Raw genomic sequence first — 17,780 nt, forward strand, 5'->3', positions numbered from 1 at the left:
TTATTTTAATTATTTGGTCCACATAGCTACAGGACTGCAAAGCAACGTGCCCTCACTTCAAATATAATGTTCTCTTAATTGTGCATGGTAATATTGGGGTCAGGCAGCTAAAACACATTCCTATTTGTGTTTTCTGGCAGTCCGGCATGAATGGGGAAAGGGTGTATGTGTGTGACCCAGCAGCCCTCTCCCTATTAGCTTGGCGTCTGTTGACTTTGTTTTAAATCTTTATTGTTAGTGCATAATCATCGGGGGCCAGCCTATCACACATCTACCTGAACATAAAGGGAGACCATTATACAAAGAATCCCAAAAAAGGATCTTAGGAAATGTTTTATTGTTGTGGTGTGATCCCGAAGCAATGTGGAAGTGCAAGTTTTTTTATAAAATGTTTTATTGTTGTGGCATTTTCCCATAGCAATATGGAAGTGTGTTTCTTTTTTTAAAAAATTAATTTTGGGACTCGGGAGAAATAAGTTTGTGTCCCCAAAACAACTGCTGAAGAAGAGATTGGTGGCTTGTGTTGACTGACAGCCCGCAGAGAGGGGGGAGAAGTGAGGGTTGGGAAGAGAAAAGCCACAACAAGGCAGTGGGATAATGCAGGAGGGGTCTTCCATCAGGAAGCATGCGAGCACAGAGTTTCCTATCACACATTTGCAAGCAGGAGACAGCGCACATTAAACGCTTCCATTTGAAAATGGTCTAAGTTAGGATCTCTTCATAATCTATGTTTCTAGAATACAATTATATTGGTATTGGGTAAGCGCAACAGAGCCTGTGACCACAAGACTACGCAGAGGATAAACTTCTCCTCACCTTCTACCAGGTGAGGCCATCTTCTATTTGATGTGTCCATGTTCTGAAGCTAGATGAGTGAGCATCATGGACTGGACCATCACTCTGATGGTCCAAAGGCTTTTAAGAGAGCCAGCTTGGTGTAATGGTTAGGAGTGTGGACCTAATCTGGCGATCCGGGTTCGATTCTGTGCTCCCCCACACATGCAGCCAGCTGGGTGACCTTGGGTTCACCACCGTGCTGATAAAGTTGTTCTGACCACCGAGCAGTAATATCAGGGCTCTCTCAGCCTTACCCACCTCACAGGGTGTCGGTTGTGGGGACAGGAAAGGGAAAGTGACTGTAAACCGCTTTGAGCCTCCTTTGGGTAGAGAAAAGTGGCATATAAGAACCAACTCTTCTTCTTCTTCTTCTTCCTCCTCCTCCTCCTCCAAGTTTCCTCCCACTAGAGGCCTGCCTGGTGCCAACTCTTATTCCTTTCAATACCAGGTTAAGATTTTGTATTCTTACGAGACTTTTACAGCTGCTATCAATTCCTGGCAGATGGGGAAGAAATGGAGATAGTGACAGATTTTATTTTCCTGAGCTCCAAGATCACTGCAGATGGGGACTGCAGCAAAGAAATTAAAAGACGCTTGCTCCTGAGGAGGAAAGCTATGGTAAATCTAGACAGCATCCTAAAAAGCAGGGACATCACCCTGCCAACAAAAGTACGTTTAGTCAAGGCTATGGTATTCCCAGTTGCAATGTATGGCTGCAAACGTTGGACCATAAGGAAGGCCGAGGACCATAAGAAAGTCCCTTGGACTGCAAGGCATATAAACCGGTCCGTCCTAGAGGAGATCAGCCCAGACTGCTCCTTAGAAGGCCAGATCCTGAAGATGAAACTCAAATACTTTGGCCACCTTATGAGAAGGAAGGACTCCCTGGAGAAGAGCCTAATGCTGGGAGCGATCGAGGGCAAAAGAAGAAGGGGACGACAGAGAATGAGGTGGCTAGATGGAGTCACTGAAGCAGTCGGTGCAAACTTAAATGGACTCCGGGGAATGGTAGAGGACAGGAAGGCCTGGAGGATCATTGCCCATGGGGTCATGATTGGTCAGACATGACTTCGCACCTGACAACAACAACAACAACAACATTCTACCTTATCCAGTTGTATTGCTTTTAGGTTATAGATATAGAAGCTGTTTTAAAGTTGTTCTAGGATATTGATGTTCACATTTAATCAGGATGGTTTTGGTCTTTGGCATCTGATAGGTCTTCAGGCACTGGAAATGGTGGCTGCAAGTGATCTCAGATTGCCCAACAAACTAGGAAGTCATCAGTAATCACTGCACCAGTTCTTAGTTTCATCTCAGTCCTTTTGGCATGCATAGCAACCAAAGTATAAAGGGTCATAACTGAATGGGGACATACAGAGGTTAACACCTTCCATTACATGTCTGCCCACCTGCTCAGCTACAGCTCCTCTTTAATGGACTCATTCCCACTATTTGGTAACCCATTTGCTTGTGATAAATAATTAACCCACAAAGAAAGCATCAACAATATCAGTTGTAAATGGTCCAAAAGCTGTGTGCCTCCAAACATAACTTTCAGCCTCTTGTTTCCTAGATTGTCAGAGTTGGCAAGTTTATACTGAGTACCTGCTCTTGCGACCTCTTGCAGAATAGAAGTTGATTTCCCCATGAGCTTCTCCCAAGAGCACTCCGGGTGTTTCACAATGGATGAAATGGAAACAATTAGAATTGACAGGATGCATTCAACATCATCTATCTTTGAATGGATTTCCTGCAGTGTCAAATCTTTATAACAACAGAAGTTGCAATAAAAGTAAGCATTGGATGGGCAGACCAGGTAGTTTCTGGGCAAGAGTGGCTTGGATAATTAACTAACCTGCATATTTACATGCTGCACAGAAAAAGAGATTTGCTCTTTGTATAATACTTGAATGTGTTGTGTCTAAAAAATTGGTTGTTTAATTATTAACTAAAGAGAATGCCAAAGATTGGGGGGGGGGTGTTGCTCCTTGAACAGGGAGTGCAAATCTTTTCTTTAATGTGAGCTACTTTTGAGTAATGATGAATAACCCAAACTGCTAAAACATATATATTCAACTATTGATTGTATTGCATTTCCCACACTCCACAAGTATTGTTCTATCCTAGGTGTAAACTGCACGGAGCTTTTATTCCAATCCCAGGTCAATTCAGTCCCTGCCGTCTACACAAAATGCGATTTCCATTTTGATTTGGGGTGATTTAAATTTTCCTTCTGCAACAAGCAGGATTGATCCGGAATGACCCTACATTTATTGTGCAATATCTTAGAGTGCTTTTAACCCTCAATATTTTAATATTCGGATTGAGAAAGCAGGCTGTTTTGAATCTGAGCTCTGTTCCATGGTAGAGAACCCCTGATTGGCCAAAGCTGTGCATATGACAAGCTTGCCTTAAAGAAGAAGCCCCTAATTTATTTCAACTGCTGTCAGTCTTGGATTTTTTTCTCCCTCCTCTGCCTTCTTCGATCCTCTCCCCCCCCCCTTCAAGAAAAGAAAGAAAGAGGCTGTGCTTGGCTCCTCCTGAACTACCCTAACCACGTGCAGAACATTTTCTGTTTCAATTGGGGGGGGGAGAGGAAGACCCAAGTTCAAATCAATCTGAATTCAACAGGATTGACAATAGAATAAACAAAGTAAGTGCAGACTCTGCCCTAGACGCAGAACATCGATTAAGAAGAACGAAGCTAAGTAGCTCAGGTTAAAATTCTATGAAACAAAAACTTAGATCAGCTTTTACATGAAAGCACAAACTAACATTTTGTAGAACTCTGCTAAGTAAAATGATACTGCGTTTTCTGAGAAAACCTCAGATAAAGCTTAAATAAAGACCATAGCAAAGCTAATGTTACAGACATATATTTCCATTAGCAATGATTTTATGGAAAACAATGATTACAATAGAAAACTCAAATGGCTGTTTCCCAAATGAATGATGCAGCAACCTCCCAATCCTAACCATCTTCTCTACATTGCAAGCCCCTGACATGGTCCCCTCCCCATTATTTCTGCAATTAGGGTTGCTATCCTCTTAGGCATCCAAGACACACTCCCATCCCTAGGTTCCAGGACCCTCCTGGCCTCTTTGCCTTAGCAGGAGCAAGGAATTAGGGACAAGGAGTGACATCATACGATGATGGCATTGTGCCACAGCATTGTGGCATCATTTCCAATTTGTCCATGGAAATGTCTTAATTATGCTCTAGGAATTCACACATTTATGGTAAAAACACAACAGAGATGAAAAAATTCTCATAATGTCACACAAACCTGAGTGACATTATGATGTCGCTTGTCATCATATGATGGCACTTCCCAGCCTGCAAAGGCCCCTGCTGATTGCCAGCATTCACTTGGCAACCCTATCCACTTCTAGAAACATCTTTAAATGCCTGCGGCGCCACGGGCGCCGCGGACTAAATAAAATCATAAGGGGTAGTGGGGAGGAGTTAGGGCGGGACCTGTCCGGAATAAAAATTCGGAGGGGTCCAATCAGGAGCCGCGGAGCGGCTCCTGATTGGGTCCCTCAGAGTGCCACTTGGCCCGCCCTGGACTGCCTGCCCAGAACCGCCATTTCCCCACTTGCCACCGAGCTGGACGCATCTCCAGCAGAACCCGCCGTGAATTTAGGCAGATTGTGAGTGGGTGGGCAGGAAGGGATGTGCCAATGTTTGTCTCTTGTGGACCTTCCTTGTATACCCAGGGAATTGCTATTGTGGGATGGCAGGTGAAGTTCCTCCAGGCCAGGCTGGAATCTGGCGGTTTTTTTGTGGAGGGATCACTTGGACATGAAATTGGGGTCACTGTAGATGGGCAGGTAGTTGTGTTCCTGCATTGTGCAGGGGGCTGGACCATGGAGGTACCTTCCAACTCTATGATTCTATCTAACTTTCTGTAAGGCATCTCTAAGAAACCCTATAGTTCCATCAAAACCTTTGTCTTTCATGTAGTGCATATTCTAGCATCCCACCTTCCCATCCAATATACCTTACTTTTAAAGTTTCATTTTCTTTTTTAGCCACGTTTGATTCTGTACAGAGCCCTGTTTGATTCTAGAGCCCTGGGCTGTTGACCTAGGTATTTCTGAGCCTGTGGCTTTCTTTTCACCAGCCCTATCTACCGTAATTCCCTTTCTGCTATTCTACACTAAACTCTAGGGCTCAGGTTTTTTTGTTGTTGTTTTTTACTGGCTTTGTATGACACACAATCTTTCTAGCTGTCAAGCTAAGAACAGTTGTTGCCTAGGTCTGGAACTCCCACAATGTTCTAGCCTTTTGTCACAGCAAATGCCAAACAAATATGAAGTGTAATTACATTAACTATGGATTAGGTGCTCATTAATATATCATTGCAACTGATGCAAAAAAAATTAAGATAGATATTAATGTAATTAGGTTAAGCTATCCTGCAATTATTTATTCCTGGTGGAAAGCCGCTACCATTAGTAGAGCTATACTGGGGTGAATTGTGTCTGTGATGCAGAACTTCCAAGAAATGCGAAGCTGCTTGTAACAAGAGATCTGTGCTGACGTACAAATGGAAAAGCAGGGCAGAAACGACGCCACAAAGTCAAGGTGGAAAAAACAGAGTGGGGTCATAGCTATCAATTATCCGCATGAAAAGAATGCACTCCATGAGCAAAACAAGCCTTAATATTGGCAAGGAATATTATGAAAAAGAATGAATGAACAGGATGAAAGTGAAGCAATACAGAAGGGAAGACAGTGATGAAAAAAAGGTTAAAGGTTCAAAGCTGAAGCTTTGATTTTTATTCGCAGCTTCCATCAAGAAGCCACAGTGCATGATATGGGCCCCTACCCAGCAATGGCACAAAACCAAAAAATAAAAGGTCTGCAAGTTGGTTTTATTAAGCAAGACCCAAAAAAACCTGCACAGTTTGAGCTTTAGGAACCTTTAATCAGAGAGCAAATTCTAATTTAGCATTGGAATGGTACCAAGGAAGATTCTGCTACTTTGTCACCTACAAGAGATTCACTGCAAATACAACATCCATGGAAAACACCTTGATGAATTCTACATCTCTCCAAAAAATTGATTGCCTGAGAGACCCTGCATGATTTTCTGATTTTACATCAGGGTTGGTGGGGTACCCAATTTATGCAAAGGTGCTCCCAGACTTATCCAACCCATGAAAGTAGGGTAACTGCTTAAGCTGGTGGTGTACAAGTATGCTGATTTTTTCATTGACTTTTTCTCATCTGTTTACAATACCAGCACAGGAGAAAAGATTAAGCTTTAATCATCATTTCCTTTAAAAAAACAAAATGATTTTTTTGTTGCAGCATCTAGGCAATTTGGGACAAAGAATTCAGCATGTTCTGTTTCATCTTTGTAAAATTACATCCATCAGGTAAACACTTACCTTTGATAATGGACCCTCTAAATGGATCCACTAAGTTTTTCACTGATTCTTTCTTAGTTGTACTCCCTACTACAATCCTTATTGTACACTAATTTTGCGCATGCAGGTTCCATGATCCTCAGGCACAGTATTCTTGGGTGATCAACCCTTCCTCTTTCTCCAGCCAAACAACAAGTTGGGTACAACTTTCTAGGCCTCATGTCTATTTGTCCTTTGCTTTCCCTTGTTAACATTCTTCTTTCTGAAAATACTGAGGAAACATTTGTGGTTCTATGACTTGTCAGCCTAAATGTTTCACCTTGTTTTCAAAGGTCTCTAAATTGTCTCTTATCCTAGTCTCTCTAAGCTCCATCTGTTTACAAAACCAGCAGAGCAGAAAAGATTGAGCTTTAGTCAACATTTCCTTTAAAAAATGTTTTTTTTTTGTTGAAGCATCTAAGATATTTGGGACAAAGAACACAGAATGTTTTGTTCCATCTTTGTGAAATGATAAATGACATCCATCTGCCAGGTAAACACCTATGCTGATATTATCGTTCTGAAAACATAAGTGGCATTTCATTGGCCTCTGATCATTAGAGATGACATAGAAACCTCTGTCTGCATCACAAGAATATTTACTGTTGTTATTGAAAAGTGGTAAATAATGTGTTGGGTTCCAGTACTGAACACATTATGAAAAATCTGCTGACGTACTTTGTGACTCAGTCCTGAAGTTTTGTTTCCAGACAAACACCAGTTGACATTCATAGAAGGTGAATACAAATCAGAAGGTCACAAGAAAAGAGAATTTAATGAGCTGTGTTTCTGAAATCTCTTTTGCACAGTATCAAACTGAAGCACTACTCTTCTAAACTTTGATAACAGGGAAAGCGTAACCCTGCTCATTTTTCTCGACCTTTCTGTAGCATTTGACAAAATTAATCATTGGATTTTTCTAGGCTGTATCAGTCACTAGAGAGCTGAAGGCACTGCTTGGCAGGGGTTCCCACTTCCTGTCTGGTTAATACCAGAGCATAGCACACAAGATGCCTGGTCTTGCCCCTTAGATTTTGAGCTATGAAGTGCCACAATCTCCTATCTTGTCTCTGCTTCTTAACATCTATTTGTCACTGCAGGAAGCCATTTTTCAAAGAGATTGAGAGGCTGACATCTCTCAATCTGAGTGGAGTCATGATGGAAAATGCCATTGAATCACAGCTGACACCCTTAGAGTTTTCAAGGCAAATGACCAACAGAGGTGATTTGCCATGGCCTGCCTCTGAGTAGCAATCTTGGACTTCCTTAGTGGCTTCCCATACCGATACAAACCAGAGCTAACCTTGCTTCGTTTCTGAGATCTGATGAGATGGAGCTAGCGTGGGCCATCCAGGGCTCATGCAATCTTACCATGGTTTATTTATATTCTCTACATCTTTGGGCTTCCTATAGCAGTGCACCTTTCCATTTAAGATTCTCATCTCAGTCCTGCTCTCTGTGGCCTCACATGCACAGGAGAAGCAGGTGGCAACTAGAGAGAGGGCTCACTGGGGGTGACACTTAACCTTTAAGGGTGACCTGGAACCTAACCTACTGTCAATTGGGTGCCAGACTTAAAACATTTGTGTTCATCCAAGGTTATAATTGAAATCTGAGCACAACCTTTTAACTCTCTGCTTTTCTTTGATGGCCTATACAGCTAATATTTTTTTACTCCTGCTTGAAATTGCTTAAAGCTCTTTTATATCATTTCTAGGATGTTTGATATGGTGGGATACTACTTTTATTAGATTGTCTTATTTATTTTATTTTATGGTTTGATTTATATACCGCCCCTCTCAAGCTGACCATCTCAGGATGGTGAACATCAAAGATAAACAGCATTTGAACAATAGAACAATACATAATAAACCATGATAAAATCACATCATAATTAAAAATTAAAAGATTGTTGCCTGCTGATTGTTTGTTTGCTGTTGTGTAATAAGGGCAACTAAGTCAGGAGGAGGAAGGGAATGAGGGGAGGGAGGCCCAGGTGTAAACTGCACAGAGCTTTTATTCCAATCCCAAGTCGATTCAGTCCCTGCCTTTTACACAGAATGCAATTTCCCTTTTAATTTTGGGAGATTTAAAATTTCCCTCTGCAACAAACATGATTGATCCGGAGTCACCCAATCATTTCTTCGTGATATCCAGGGCAGAGTCTGCACTTACTTTCTTTAGTCCATTGTCAATCCTGTTGAATTCAGATCGCTTTGAACTCGGGTCTTCCTCTCCCCCCTCCTTGAAACAAACAGGAAAGTCTTCTGCACGTGGTTAGGGAGGCTCAGAAGGGGGGGGGGCTTTTCTTTCTTTCTTTCTTTTCTTGAAAGGGGGGGGGGAGAAGCCAAGCAGGGAGCCTCTTTCTATTCTTGGAGGGGAGGGGGAGAGGATCGAAAAAGGCAGAGGAGGGAGGAAAAATCCAGGACCGACAGAAGTTGAGAGAAGTTAGGGGCTTCTCCTTTAAGGCTAGCGTGTCACATGACCAGGTGTAGCCTATCAAAGGTTCTCTACCACAGCGCTTTCTTTATTCAGGATTAACAGCAGTCTGGGATATTGTACAATAAAGGTAGGGTCACTCAGGATCAATCCTTCTTGCTGCAGAAGGAAAATTTAAATTGCCCAAAATCCAAATGGAAATCGCATTCTGTGTAGAGGGCAGGGACTGAATCGATCTGGGGTTGGAATAAAAGCTCTGTGCAGTTTACACCCAGGAGTGCTTTTAATCCTCGATATTGGAAGATTTGAATTGAGAAAGCATGAGAAAGCACTGAGTCCATGGTAGAGAAGCGCTGATTGGCCAGCTGACTCCGTGGTAGAACAGTTCTGATTGGCCAAGACTGCCAAGGCTGTTAGCTTTTCTTAAAGAGGAAGCCCTAATTTTCTTTCTGTAGAAGCTGCAGAAGCCCTCACTTCTGTGGACAGAGATTTGCTTTGTGGTTTTTTTTTTCTCCCTTCTGTTGTCTTCAATCCCCCCCCTCGCCCCATTCAAGAAAATAAAAGAAAGAAAAAGGCTCCGTCTGGGCTTGGCTCCCCCTTCCCCTTCCCCTTCTGAGCTTCCCTAACTAGTGCAGAACATTTTTCTGTTTCAATGGGGAGGGGGTGGGAATAGGAAGACTGAGTTCAAATCGATCTGAATTCAGCAGGATCCACACCAGAAAAAAAAAAAGGGCAGAATCAGCCCCAGTTTAATGTATGATGTAATCCAAATTCCTAGTCATCCTCAACCTTAAGCCCAGTGGAAGACATCCATCTCGCAGACCCTGTAGAAGGAATGAAGTTACATTAGGACCCAAAGGGAATATACCCCTTCAAGAGTGATCTAGCCATAGTAACCTCCCAGGGTAAACCATAAATAGATAGCTGAATGTTTTCATCATTTATAGGAACAGTGCTCCTTCCCCTATGCCATCAGAGAATGTGGTGGCTCTGTTTTTAGTAGCAGCAGCAGCCACCAAAGCATTACTGGGGAGGGGCAGATGTTGTTTCCCAGACCTGAAGCTCTTCCTGCAGCTGTTGCTCTGACAGCAATTCCATCCTCAGACTGTAACAGCCATGAGGTTTGCTTCTTCTGCCTACCCCCCGCCCCCAGAAAAGAGTCAGCCAAGCTTACACACTCCAGCCCACTGTTGTTGGTTTCAAATGGCAGGCAGAGTTGCCAACTCCAGGTTGAAAAATTCCTGAAGAGTATATACTGGGGAAGGTGCAGTTTGGGGAGGAGAGGGGTTTGTGTGGAGTATAATGGCAGAGAGTCCTACAAATTATTGTTTTCCTCACTGTTGAGCTGACCATATGGAACAGTCTGCTTCAGAAGGGCATCAGTATTGAACATGCTCTGAGTGCTCTTCCTTACTGCACTAAGCCTCTGTATCCTATGGGAAGGCCTCAGCCCTGATGCCTGTTGTTGGCTATCTAGAGCAGTGGTCCCCAACCCCCGGTCCGGAGACCGGGACTAGTCCGTAGATCAGTCGGTACCGGGCCACGGCTCCTCCTCATCCTCCTCCCCAGCTGCTGCCTCAGGGACTGCCCTGCCACTGAGGTTGGTGACCACTGATCTAGAGGAAATGGTTGGCCACTGTGTGAGACAGGTGGCTGGACTAGATGGACCACTGGTCTGATGAGAGAAGCTGTTTTTTTATACCCTACTTTTTACTACCGAAAGGAGTTGTAAAGTGGCTTACAAACACTTTTCCCTTCCTCTCCTCACAAAAGACACCCTGTGAGGTAAGGGAGGCTGAGAGAACTCAAGGAGAATTGCTCTGTAAGAAAAGCCCTAAGAGAATTGTGACATGTCCAAGGTTATCCAGTGGGGCTCTTCTTATGTTCTTAAGGGACTGTAAAACTCTTTGAGGAGGTTGATGGATTGTTGGTAAATTGGATGACAGATGCTCTGGGTGCAAATGACAGCCCCATCAGTAGGAAAACAGCAGTGGCTGCAATGTCTACAGCAAAGCACTTGGCTGTGATTCCATTGCTTACAAAATGTGATATCTTTTTTGCCAGAAGCATTAGGGAAAAGTGAGAATTCACACAGTCCAGGAATAATTAATATAAATAGTGGATAGTGTCCAAATGTTCATGGGGTTGAATTCACTTATGGCTCATGTATTTACAGAACTGACCATGCAGCAAAATCATCATCATCATCATCATCATCATCTACTTTATCTGCGTGAAACCTGTACAATTTCCATTGCAATTAATAAAATATCCTTATTACAAGAAGGCTGTTACCTTGATGGGCAGGGTAAGCTTCCTCTTGTCAGATCTCAGAGGCTAAGTAAAGTTGGCCCTAGTCAGTATTTTGATGGGAGAAAATCAAGGAAGACTAGAGTCATAACACAGAGGCAGGCAATGACAAACCACCTCTGAAGCATCTTGCCTTGAAAATCATATGACATGACAGCACTTTCCACCACCACCACCACCATTATATAAATACAGTAGCTGCTCATATTAAAGAAGATGAAAACATAATCGAGATTTGCCCTGTCAAAAATATCCATGCCCAGCTTCACCTGCTAAGAATTAAGGTTCTCTCTTCTATTCTAATTAAAATGTCAGTATCTTTCTTTGAGATTCTGGGAGTACCTGTGTGCATGACAGTCACTGAGGAGATATATGCTGCGTTCTTCCACTGAATCTATAGACTCTGGAAAGCAGAGTTAACCTACATACTCAAGAAAAGCTCTGGAGGGACACCTAGTGGAGTCCTGGACAGGCTAGCCACCTGCCAAAGTTTTAAATACAGCCCCATGAATTGTTTCGGGATGTCTATCTGTAATAAATCACAAACATACAAAGTGCCATGCAAAACTGATGGCCAACAGATAATGCCGCAGACTCCATAACAAAAACCGTATTCACCCCGTCTGTGATTTAAAGCCAATGAACCCATTTCTGACATCCAACAGTGTCAGAAATATGGATTTAAAATATTGGCCTTGAGCATAAGAACTATAAAACTGGATATTTATTGGATATTTAAGCTGTTCAAAAATGTACATCGTTTAACACTCACTCATTATTCTCTCCATTTATGTGCAAAAGACAATGGTGCCTTAAACATTTCTTTTCACAGCATTAAATATGTGGACTGGTTCTATTTTCTGGATCCAGCAAAGATGTCCATTTAATTTCCCTGATCCTGGGGGATGGAGGGAGGACTGAGACCACATATCCCTAGCCTTTTTGATCCTGGCCCCGACCTAGTGAAATGAGCTACTAGAAGAACTGAGGGCCCTGCAGGAACTTTCTCAGTTCCGCAGGGTCTGCAAGACTGAGCTCTTCCACCAGATTCTTGTTGAGGCCAGAGCAAGGAAAATCTAGGGCTCCTCTTCATTCTTCATGTTTCACTTTTAATTGGAACAGCAGGTCTTCCCAGACTCCTGAGGCTCTGAGTGGGAGGTTGTGGAGCATGTGGGGGTGGGTTTTAGTTCACCACCGAGCTAGTGTGGGTTTCAATGTTGGATTTTATCTTTTATGTTGGGTTTTACTGTTATAACCCACCACAAGATGGTTTTCCCAATTGTGATGGGTAAGAAATCCAATTGATTGATTGATTGATTGATTGATTGATTGATTGATTGATTGATTGATTAAAATTTCAAGAAACCATTGGAACAAATAAAGGTGTCAGCATAGAAATGACTTTAGAACTGTGCCTAAACAAGGAGAATGCCAGTTTCATAATCTCATAATCTCATCCCATCCCATGACAGCATTGTGTCAAAACCATGTGTGTTCTAATCTAAATTACATGCAACAGGAAAGAATCCAGTCAACACTGGGAAATGATGAGATTTGACACACTTTTCTTGTTACAAAGTCCATCTTTTAAAACATGAGCCAACAATCGGCATCCAGATCTATGGAACACAACACCTATCACAAAAGGCCACACCTACTATCTTACACCTTTTTGTGTTTGTTTGTTACTTTGTCACTGGGAGCTACGCCAACCTTATCCAGCAAACAGATCAAGGGACTTCCAAACCATACAGGTAACAAAGGGATGCATGATACTCTAGTATTTTGGTCTCTCTACTCTATATCTAAACCCAACCCCAAAACTCAAAGCCATATCTCACTGCTGGAAACCAAGCCAAGGTAAATCAAACTAAGGAATTACATGTCCCATTTTGTTTTTGAGTCAGAATGCAGCTGAAAACCTTCTGAAACATCACCAATTTAAGAAGTCACATCGTGCCCATGGTTATAGTGAGCTATCACTCCCCTAGACTTTCCACTGCAATTTCATTTCTACTTCACATTTCAATAAGCTTGCTATTTTTATTTGTTTGTAGAAGTCTGTAAAATGTCCTTTGCTGTCCATTTTCTTCTTTTTCATTTTTGTTTTGTTAATGACAGTTAAGGAGGGCTGTCCTGGCACTGTCTGTTGCAATTCTTGTTCTTTGTAAAACTGTAGTAGTGGCATGGCTAGAAAAGAACTGGGAAGTACACAGTTCAAGGGCCCATTCTTACAGGAAACTCACTAGGTTCTCTTAGTAAAATAAAATCAGAGTCCAGTGGCACCTTTAAGATCAACAAAGATTTATTCAAAGTGTGAGCATTCGAGTACAAGCACTCTTTGTCAGACTATGAACTGACTAACTCACTTGGCTTTAGGCTGCTTTAGCCTAACCAGCCTCAAAGGGTTGCTGTGAAGGTGCAACAGAGAAGAACAGAAACATGCATGCTATCATCAACTCCCTGGAGAAAGAACAGAATAAAAAATAGATTACTAAAGCCCTTGTTCTGCTGCATTCATCTGCTGCAGACTGTTAAACTAACATTCTTCGGTTTGTTAATATGCCTTTTCCAAAATCCTGCCATTTGTCATGAATTCTAAGAGATCTCCAGACCCCACCTGGAGGTCATTAAGCCTAGCGATCCCCAACCTGTGGGCCGTGGACCACATGTGGTCCTTCGACTAATTGGAGATGGGCCCCGAGGGATGCCTTCTCCCCCCCCCCCAGGCCCTTTACTTCATATCCCCCGGCCCTTTACTTCATCCCCCCCCCCAGCCCTTTACAACACACTTCGGGTGTCATTGTCTCCCATCACTCCCAGATGGGACTATCTCGTTGCAGAGAAACAAGCTCAGGGTTCCCATTGATTTGTCATTGTCATGAGTTAAAATTTCCATGACATGTTCCTTATGTTCCTAAAATGTTCCTTATGTTCATTGTTGTGGCGTGTCTGTATCTTATTTTGAAGGGATGTTTAAACATTACCATAGCGATCAGAGAGCCTTAGGGCAGTGGTTGAGAGTAGAGGAGTAAACTACCCCCCCCCCACCGGGCCTTAGTAAAAGGCGTTGAGTGGTCCCCGGTGAGTGGTCCCCGGCGTTGAGTGGTCCCCGGTGATAAAAAGGTTGGGGACCACTGGTTAAGCCTACAGGTTGCTTCTAGCCCCTACTTGATGTCTTCCAACCACAGAAGGTTTATCTAGAGTTTAATGTATACAAGGTGGGGTAGGATCATGCCTGTTTTCAACATGCCTTCATTATGCACAGCCTCTCTGCTTTCCAGGGTCCTATCAGTCCCTATCCAGGGTCCTATGCATAAATTGTAGTCACCATTTTTGTACAAATTTCAAGCAGGCCTCATGTGGAAGGCAAGTGCAGTGAGGGAGGGGCTAAACTAGGGTTGACAAACTCCAGGTAGCACCTGGTCATCTCCCACAATTCCAGTTGGTGTCTAGATCACATGGACCAGTTCTAGGGTGGATTTCTAAACTGGTGAGCCGGTTTGAATGTGCACTCCCGCAAATGCAGCCAGCTGGGTGACCTTGGGCTTGCCATGGCACTGATAACTGTTCTGAACTGACAGTAATATCAGGGCTCTCGCAGCCTCACCCACCTCACAGGGTGTTTGTTCTGGGGAGAGGAAAGGGAAGGTGATTGCAATCCGCTTTGAGACTCTTTCAGGTAGAGAAAAGTGTCATATAAGAACCAACTCTTCTTCTTCTATAGGGTATTTCAGTTTTCAAGCATCTCATTTTAAGCTACTAACACATCTGACAATAACATATAAAGGTCAAAGGGTTCAATTTAGTCTAGGTTGCTATAAATACACTTGTGCCTCCAAATATACTCATTGTAATGTATACACCTCCTGTAATTTCCACAGATGTACACATGAGGGTAGTATTGCATTATCTTTCTCATTTCAAATCCTGCTCAGAATCTGCAATCAAATTCATAAGCATCATAAGGCTGCATGTATCCATGGATCAACATACAGTTGTGTGGCTCCAACCATCATTTAAGGAAACTGCCTCCAACTTTCTCCAACTGAAGAGAAACTTAAGTTTAAGGAAAATTCCTTAAGTTCGAGAAAAGCTTCCAATTTTGGACCATAGAGGGGTAGAATAAGAGTATGACCCAAATCATGGTTTAAAATAAACCTTTGTGCTTCTGGAGACACTAGAACTAGATCTGTATGAATTCCAAAAGTAAAACTGTTGATTCCAAATGTACGGCCACCCAGTCCATGTTGACTTCCAAGTCAGCATGGATTTGTCTCCAACAGGTCCTGCCAGACCAACCTGGTTTCCTTTTTTGACCAAGTAACAGGTTTGCTGGACCGGGGGAATTCGGTTGATGTCATTTACTTGGATTTTAGTAAAGCTTTTGACAAGGTTCCCCATGATGTTCTGATGGATAAGTTGAAGGACTGCAATCTGGATTTTCAGATAGTTAAGTGGATAGGGAACTGGTTAGAGAACCGCACTCAAAGAGTTGTTGTCAATGGTGTTTCATCAGACTGGAGAGAGGTGAGTAGCGGGGTACCTCAGGGCTCGGTGCTCGGCCCGGTACTTTTTAACATATTTATTAATGATCTAGATGAGGGAGTGGAGGGACTACTCATCAAGTTTGCAGGTGACACCAAATTGGGAGGACTGGCAAATACTCTGGAAGATAGAGACAGAGTTCAACGAGATCTGAACACAGTGGAAAAATGGGCAAATGAGAACAAGATGCAATTTAATAAAGATAAGTGTAAAGTTCTGCATCTGGGTCAGAAAAATGAAAAGCATGCCTACTGGATGGGGGATACGCTTCTAGGTAACACTGTGTGTGAACGAGACCTTGGGGTACTTGTGGATCGTAAACTAAACATGAGCAGGCAGTGTGATGCAGCGGTAAAAAAGGCAAATGCCATTTTGGGCTGTATCAACAGGGGCATCACATCAAAATCACAAGATGTCATAGTCCCATTGTATACGGCACTGGTCAGACTACACCTGGAGTACTGTGTGCAGTTCTGGAGGCCTCACTTCAAGAAGGACGTAGATAAAATTGAAAGGGTACAGAGTAGAGCAATGAGGATGATCTGGGGCCAACGGACCAAGCCCTATGAAGATAGGTTGAGGGACTTGGGAATGTTCAGCCATGAGAAAAGGAGGCTGAGAGGGGACATGATAGCCCTCTTTAAGTATTTGAAAGGTTGTCACTTGGAGGAGGGCAGGATGCTGTTTCTGTTGGCTGCAGAGGAGAGGACACGCAGTAATGGGTTTAAACTTCAAGTAGAACGATATAGGCTAGATATCAGGAAAAAAAATGTCACAGTCAGAGTAGTTCAGCAGTGGAATAGGCTGCCTAAGGAGGTGGTGAGCTCCCCCTCACTGGCAGTCTTCAAGCAAAGGTTGGATACACACTTTTCTTGGATGCTTTAGGATGGTTAGGGCTGATCCTGCGCTGAGCAGGGGGTTGGACTAGATGGCCTGTATGGACCCTTCCAACTCTATGATTCTATGATTCTATGATTCTAGAATAAAAAGGTGCAGGAAACCCACATGTCACCCTGAGCTCCATGGCGGAAGAGCAGGTTACAAGTATATGGGGGGAAATCTTTAAAATCAATATTAGCCTTCCCAGTCCAAAGTGATGCTTCCTTATCTATTATTTGCTTTGTAGGTATTTTTTTAAAAGACCTTCTTGTTTTCATTTCCCTCCACACCCTAAGATGTTATCCCTATCAGCCTCTACTGTTGGTTCATTGTCCCTGGACATTTTTGCTTCCTCAATACTTAACTATATAATTGTAGGAGGTGAGGCAACCACTTGACTGAACTAAGCAGCAGTCATCCCAGGGGATTTTGAAGTAAAATGGATATAAAAATATCTGTTTAGTTCTTGATGCAAGCAAAGAAAACCTTGCCATGAGAAAATTCCAATGAATGTTGTCCAATGAATGCCTAGAACACTGTTTTCTGAGTAATCAATCACACTGAAAGAAAGTGTGCATTCATTATAAGACCCATTGAAGTCTATTCCTATTAGGCCTGGATGGCTTACCATCTGCTGGGAGACAGTTGCCTAGAAGATATGCGTCGTTGTATATATGCAGTCATATTTTCATGGAAACAATTAAAACTTTCCCTCCAGTGAGCACAATAGTCACATCTCTCAAATGGTTGTAGTAGCCTCTTTCTTAGAATCTCTAAGTCAAGGAATTAAGGGTGGAGTCCTAAGAGCACTTTCCTGGGAGTAAATACCATTGAATAATATTGGATTTACTTCTGAGTTGATCTCCTTTGGACTACTCTTTACAGCAAGTAGACAGACATAAAATGATAAACAATTTTCCACAAGTCTTATCTCAGGTTTCCTGCTCCAGGATGGAGAATTCGTGGAGATTTGAGGATAAATCTTGATGGTGGGGAACCTCGCCAAATGATGATGACATAGAATCCTTCCTCCAAAGCGAGCATTTTCTGCAAAGGAACTAGAATCATAGAAACATAGAGTTGAAAGGGTCCACACAGGCCATCTAGTCCAGCCCCCTGCTCAACACAGGATCAGCCCCAAAGCATCCTAAAGCATCCAAGAAAAGTGTGTATCCAACCTTTGTTTGAAAACTGCCAGGGAGGGGGAGCTCACCACCTCCTTAGGCAGCCTATTCCACTGCTGAACTACTCTTTTTTCCTGATATCTAGCCTATATCGTTGTACTTGTAGTTGAAACCCATTACTACACATCCTTTTCTCTGCAGCCAACGGAAACAGCATCCTGC

The sequence above is a fragment of the Paroedura picta genome, chromosome 5, assembly GCF_049243985.1.
Source record: "Paroedura picta isolate Pp20150507F chromosome 5, Ppicta_v3.0, whole genome shotgun sequence".
NCBI classification, from domain to species: Eukaryota; Metazoa; Chordata; class Lepidosauria; order Squamata; family Gekkonidae; genus Paroedura; species Paroedura picta.